The 7,473-nt window shown below is 38.6% G+C and overlaps 1 long non-coding RNA gene across 1 annotated transcript; it reads right to left on the reverse strand.

Annotated features, from left to right (window-relative positions):
- Positions 1-690: 690 nt before the first annotated feature.
- On the reverse strand, positions 691-4,683 carry LOC141042405 (uncharacterized). Its single transcript, XR_012205029.1, has 2 exons — positions 3,754-4,683; positions 691-2,143 (listed from the first exon to the last, which is right to left on the reverse strand). It is a non-coding gene; the product is annotated as an uncharacterized lncRNA (long non-coding RNA).
- Between the last annotated feature and the right edge of the window lie 2,790 nt (positions 4,684-7,473).

Raw genomic sequence — 7,473 nt, forward strand, 5'->3', positions numbered from 1 at the left:
ATATATAAAAAGCACTTTACGGGCTAAGTAGAAAAAAGAAAATTAGTCTAGAAATTACCACAAAAATTAGGAACATCTAACCGTTAATTTAATCATCAAAAAATATATGGCCATCGGATTATATTTAACTTTACGGGCTAAGAAAAAAAATTAGTCTAGAAATTACCACAAAAATTAGGAACATCTAGCCGTTAATTTAATCGTCAAAAAATATATGGCCATCGGATTAAATTTAACTTTAAAATAGGAAAAAAAACATCCTCCACGTCTACCCTTTTTTCCTTTAAAATATCTTAACCTATCAAGGCGAACTTACGTATAGGAAGAAGCGATCTAACGAAATCAGAAGAAACCTACGCAGGTCAAAAAGAAGAAACCTACGCTAAGGAACCCTAGCTTGCCACGCTAAGGAACCCTAGCTTGCCTTGGCGCAATACTCCTACCACACAACGATCCAGGTTTCTAGGCATATACATCCTTCCTCCTCTCAGATCCAGGCTTCCAGGCATACATCATTCCTCCGCTCAGGTCAGCCATCCAGACTTCCACCCCTACGTCCTTCCTCCTCTCTAAGGTCTTTTTTTGACTCAGGAAAATAGGGCCGGAAGGCACATGTTGCCCCTCCAATGTGGATCTCACAGCAATATGCAACATGAGCGGCAGCCCAAGCCAAGATAGGTATGTTGATCACTTCTCCCAAACAATCCAACCCCGCACTAATCATTTGCATGTGTTCTCTTTTGTTTTTGTTCCTAATACCATATATACTAATCTCACGACCAGTCTTACAGTGCATCACATATTCTTCACACCAATCTCATGATCCCATAAAAAACTCATAGGAAACCCTCCAGCTTTTTAACTGTAGTTTTTGCAGATGATGTAGCTATCACTCCAAATTAATATACACCACCATGATGGCTTTCCTTCAAAAAAAATGAACTCTCACAAGCAAGTGCCCCAATATCCTCGATTGCGCCATCGGTCCATCAAGCGAGCCTCCGGTAGGTACCATCTGCATAGATCGTATAGAAATGACATGTAGTTAATCTTTTCTCAAAAGCAAGAACAGAAACAACAGTACAACTTATGTCTTCAATTCAAGGTATGACAACACAATCAAATAAGCTTTTTATTCATGTCCTAAGTTCCCTTTGTGACTTTTCATTGGTTAATTTACATCAACTTTGCATCCTCAATTGCAATCTAATCTTATTCTTAGAGTTCAATCTTTTCTCAACAACAAGAACAAAAATGGTAGTACAATCCACGTCTTCAATTCATGGTGCAACAAAACAATCAAATAACTTTAAGTTCGGATCAAGCTTTAAGTTCCCCTTGCAATTTTTTAGTCGTTATTGTACATGAACTTGCCATCCTCAATTGCAATCTTATTCTTCACTAAATATGTGCTTTTATGGACTTGCATGTAACTACAACAATAGGATAAAAGATACTCACAGTATGCGTTTTTTCACATGAAAACTGGAATTTAATACCCACTGGTATTGGAAGTTGATCTCCTTTATTTCTACAACAAAGAAGAAAATTTGTCAACTAAAAAAATGATCAAATCATAAATTTTCAAAACCTTAAGGAGTACCCCGTGGTGATTTTATGATATATCTAATCCTCTTTAATAATATATGCATTCTCTATTATTTAGGAAGAAACAAAAAAATTTAAAGGTTAGGCACATAGCAAAAAATGTGAGAAACCTGCCAAGGTGGTTAAAAGCATCAAATGTACAATCCAACAAGCTTGTCCGTTACTAACCATGAATCTTCAAAAGGTGGTATAATAACAATCTCACAACTAAAATATATGATGCAACAAGTCAAGTTAGGCACATGTGGGTTTGTGATTAAGATTGGACAAGAAAAATATTTCAAATTATTATCGTACTTATGTGAATCCAATCAATAAACAATGGAAAGAGGTGGAAAACTACATGCAAAATATTCAGATTGTACAAGTCCATGTTCACTTTCACATCAACGGGGGGAAAGGTAGACACATAAATAAACAATTGTTGTGGACCTTATGTGTTTGTGAATGAACGGCCAAAAATACCACATAATAGGAACTCTACTACCTGAAGGTAAAGATAAACCATGCACAACGCAGTTATGCACCTATGACCCTACAAATGAGGTAAAAACTGGATTAACACGTCAGCATTAGAAGATACAAGGGAGTCATCAAAAGATACAAGGGAGTCAATAGATCGTCACATTGTCGAGGGCCTTAAAAATATGTGGGTAGAAATAATAGACTAGCAAAACAATCAGAATGGCAACCAAAGTTGCAGGCTTCATTGTGAATGATACAATAGGGAATAGAAAAGGATGGTATATCATTGTACAGTACAAAGACATTACACCGAGAAGAATATCAAAGAACCATTCATAATTCATGGCTATGCGGTATCCATTATTATTCCCCTACAGAGAAGAACAGAGAAAATACACATTACATATTAAAAGAAGGTGCAAAATGCAAGAGAAAGCATATAACAATGTTGGAATACTGTGAGAGTCATATACAATACCATACTAACCAATCGAAACACTTCTTGGTGTGTGAAAAGCTTAAAATGCAGTTTAGTGTGGATGCCCTTGCATGCATTTTGCAGTAAAAACTGGACTGGATCAAAAGACGCCAAGGAAACCTAAGAACGGAATTATATGCTCGCTTGCAAGAGGCAATAGAAAAAGGAGATACAAGGGATGAGCAAGTACGAAAGAGAATACTACTTCCATGTGCCATCCAGCTTCATACATAGCCCAAGACACAAAGAAAAAAACTACCAAGATGGTATGGCAATATGTGAGTGGGCTAGATACGCAGGCCTATTTGTGACATTCATGTTCAGCGCAGCTTGGCCGGAGAAACAGTCTATGCTATAGGAAGTAGGCCAAGCTGCATTAGAAAGACCTGATATTGTTGACCGAGTGTTCCACATAAAGCTCAAGGAGTTCTTGAGAGATATAAGAGAAAGGAGGTACTCAAAACACTTGCAAGTAATACCATGCTGACTTGATCACACCTGTTATTTTCTTTTCTATAGCAAATAAACTAACAACACGGATGATGTGATCAAGAACATAGTCAACACAAAAATATTCTGAAGTTAGGAACTAAAAAGACACTTACATATGCTACTAGCCTATTTGGATAACCATAAGCAGATGGAAAATTAGTACACTGCAAACTATCCTCAAAATAAAATTGAATTTTCTATGCTAACATGATATGGCAGAACGGATATGATCTACTACTCCCACAAGTATTGCAAACATGCATGAACATTCGATGGAAGTAGCTCAATAATACCAATTGTCGACACTATATATTATCTAATATTTCAACCTTATTCTATTGTACAAGAGAATAGTGACAACATCCATGGATCCTTATAGTTCATATCTAAAATGCAATAGCACCTATTTTCATGTTCACTTATTAAAATTAATTCTCTCTTTGGAAAATGGAAAAACTATAGCAAATTACAAATGAACAAATTAATTTCTTAATTTTTTGAATATGAATGGGGGTAGGGGGCCTAAAACTTCAGATGCCAGTCCCAAGTACGGAAAAAGTGTATGGAGGCATAAATAGATTTACATATTTCACTAACAAGTCGTACCTTAACGTACATTATATTGGTTTAGCCACACACATGCAGGGAAAGGATAAGGCACAGGAAAGAAATAAGAGTATGAGATAGGCAGGAAAGGGAGAAGGGGGGACCTGCAGTTGATGAATGAGCCAACGAAGTGAGGCTTCCACTGTCGAGGATGAAGATGAACTGCCGGGGCGCCTCGCTCTGGGACGGCCATGATGTGATTGAAAACAACGCTGCCAGCCTCCTCACAATCGAGGTGGATTCAATCTGGATGTGGGAGACGAGATCCACGCCCACGTCGCCTCCAAGGACGCCGACAGCAGCGACACTGTCAAGATCGACAAGCTCGACTCCTCCATTGCGCAGCTTCTCATCGGGCTTTGCTAACCCTCCACCGCCGTGGACCGGACTGGCAGATCGAGGAGGTGTACAGGGAGCCAAATCAGGCGCACGAGATGGCCACCTCGTGGCCGCGAAAGTCAGCCGAGCTGCAGAGGTGCGTGCAGGTGTGTATGAGCAAGGTCGCGGCAAGGAATCAAGAAGGGAAACAGGTGGTGTTCACCGGTGGAACGAATTTTGTATAGATGGGATAGAAGGAGATGAAAGGGGGACCAGGCAAGAGAGTCGTGTGAGACTGTGAGGTAAGTGATCCTATGGGGATTCCACCAGAAAAAAAATGTGTGCACGCTGTCTACAGTCTACACCTGCGCGATCCTCTTGGGCTTTCGCCATAAAGAAAAACGTTTTTTCTACAAAAAACACAAATGTCCTATATTAATCAGTGATTGCGTACAGTATTGTATACATCCCTAAAAATAGGTGGAGTTCACATAAGTGTGCTGAGACTACTAAATTATAGTCTAATTTTCTATGCTGCAAAATGTTCTTAATAAATCAGAATATATATAGTACATGATCATAAAGAAAAAATATTGAACCGATAACAACCATTGATATTTGAAGTATGCACATGGAAGTACAATTTCATGTCAAGTCGATACAAACTATCAGCACGATAGTACGACCACATCCGGCAAACCCACGGGTTGGGGTGGTGCTCACAAAGAATTTGATGACAAAGACTTAGCCCAATATTTCACAAAAATGAAAGAGGAATTATTCTTATCTTATCATGAAAAATACAAAACATATGCGTACCGGAAAAATCATGTTTACAACCACCAATTGACGAACAAACGATAAAAATGACAAATGTTTATAAATGACATCACACTAGGTTACAAATCTTATTTACACAAATAAAATAATATGCTCTAATTAATAAACTTCATAAAATTCTAGCCCGCGCATCGAGCGGGTCACTTTACTAGTTATGATAATTTCTCCTTGATTGATTGTATTTCTTTATTGCAATCCATGACTAATTCACCCCATGCTTATGAACAAAACAAAGCTTTTACTAAACATATTGTTGATGCTATGATGAAAGCTTTGGAAAAAAAAGTTGGAATTAGAGATTTCAATTCCTAGAAAATTACATGATGAATGGGAACCCACTATCAAAGTCAAGATTAAAAATTATGAGTGTTTTTCTTTATGCGACTTGGGTGCTAGTGTTTCTACAATTCCAAAATCTTTATGCGATGTGCTTGGTCTTACCGATATTAAAGAATGTTCTTTGAATTTGCACTTGACGAATTCTACTATTAAAAAGCCTATGGGAATAATTAATGATGTTCTTATTCTTGCAAATAGGAATTATGTGCCCATAGATTTTATTGTTCTTGATATTGATTGCAATCCGTCTTGTCCTATTATACTTGGTAGACCGTTTTTACATACTATTGGTGTCGTGATTGATATGAAAGAAGGCGATATTAAATTTCAATTTCCACTAAGGAAGGGTATGGAACACTTCCCTAGAACAATAATTAAGCCACCATATGAATCAATCATGAGGGAATCTTATGGATCTCGAAACAAAGGCGACAATACTTAGATCTTTGCATTATGCCTAGCTAAGGGCATAAAACGATAGCGCTTGTTGGGAGGCAACCCATTGAATAAAATTTATTTTTGTATTTTTCTTTCTGTTCTTGAGTGTTTGCAGAATTATTCTACTGTTATGATTGTGTTTTTTATGTTTTAATTAGTGTTTGTGCCAAGCAAAGCCTTTGGGATCATGTTGGGTGATAGTTAATTTGATCTTGCTGAAAAACAGAAACTTTTGCACCCACAAAAATAATTCTCATATTTAACAGAAGCGCGATAAAATACTGATTGTTTTTGCAGAAGATTAATATACAAATTTCCCACGTTGTCCTAATTTTTCAGAATTTTTGGAGATATAGAAGTATTCGAAGTTTTCATATTACTACAGACTATTCTGTTTTTTGACAGATTCTGTTTCCTTTGTGTTGTGTGCTTATTTTGATGAATCTATGGTTTGTATTGGAGGGTATAAGCTATAACAAAGTTGGAATACAGTAGATATAATGCAAAAATAAAATATGAATGGGTTTGCAACGGTACTTATAGTAGTGATTTGCTTTGTTATACTAACGGATCTCACGAAGGTTTTGTTGAGTTTTGTGTGATTGAAGTTTTCAAGTTTTGGGTGAGATCATGATGGATGAAGGAATAAGGAGTAAGAAGAGCCTAAGCTTGGGGATGCCCCATGGCATCCGAAGCTATTATTTAAAAGGGAAGCAAGCAACTAAGCTTGGGGATGCCCGAGTGGCATCCCCTCTTTCTTCTAACGACCATCAGTATTTTACTTGGAGCTATATTTTTATTCGTCAACATATCATGAGTTTTTCTTGGAGCATCTTGTATGATATGAGTCTTTGCTTGTGTTGCTTCTTATTTTAAGTCATCTATCCTTGTTGGACACACCTATTTGAGAGAGCCAAAATTATGCTATGATTTGTTAGAATTGCTCTCTGTGCTTCACTTAAATCTTTTTGAGCTATGGAATTGCTCTAGTGCTTCACTTATATATTTTTGAGCATGGTGTGCTTTATTATTTTTGAAGAAATCCTCTCATGCTTCACTTAGATTTATTTGAGAGTTAGTAATTTTTTTAAGAAATTCTTTCATGCTTCAATTAAATTATTTTGAGAGAAGAAATTTTTTATGCTCATGTTCTTCACTTAGATTTGTTTGAGCTATCAAAGCAACATATGAAATTAGTTCCAAAGTGATAGATATTCAAGAGGGATATAATAAAAACTTTCATGAAGATCATTGGACAAAATAAACTTGATTCTGTCGGTGTTCTGGCAACCGGGGTACCCAGACTTGCCTGCCTGCAGCCCACGGCATGGCTCCATCAGCGGCCTGGTACGGCCCACCTTCAGCATCGACAACACAAGACCCTCGCGAGCGGCCAAGCCTTGCGAGGCGGACGACTTCAATACCTCTAGAGGGAGCAGCCTCCCTAGGCTGGCTCCTAAGGAGCGGAGACTTCTATGCAGGCTCCCACCTCGCGAGGTCCGCATGACGCAAGCCAAGAAGACCAAGGCCAGGCAGGCGCCAGCGGGCGCAGTGCAGCAGGTTTCCTCTTTGGTGCTAAAGAGGCAAGCGCAGGCGCGGAGTCCGGAGGAATCAGCCAAAGGTTTCCATTTTTGTGCTACAAGACAAGACCGCTAGGACGACGGAACGGAGGTCATCGCCGAGCCCACCACGACGTCACGATCAGAAGCTTTGCAGGAGAAGACCACCTTTCGTCGGGATAGGATGTACTATTTGTCTCCCTTCAAACTTGGCCGTTGTGGGATCCCTTCCCGCCTTCGTTTTGGGGGAAGAGAACCAAGGCCACTATAAATAGAGGTTAGCCACCACCATAGAAGGGGGATCGGATCGAATCCACTCCTTCCCCACCA

This window comes from Aegilops tauschii, chromosome 3 (genome assembly GCF_002575655.3).
Source record: "Aegilops tauschii subsp. strangulata cultivar AL8/78 chromosome 3, Aet v6.0, whole genome shotgun sequence".
Classification (NCBI taxonomy): domain Eukaryota; kingdom Viridiplantae; phylum Streptophyta; class Magnoliopsida; order Poales; family Poaceae; genus Aegilops; species Aegilops tauschii.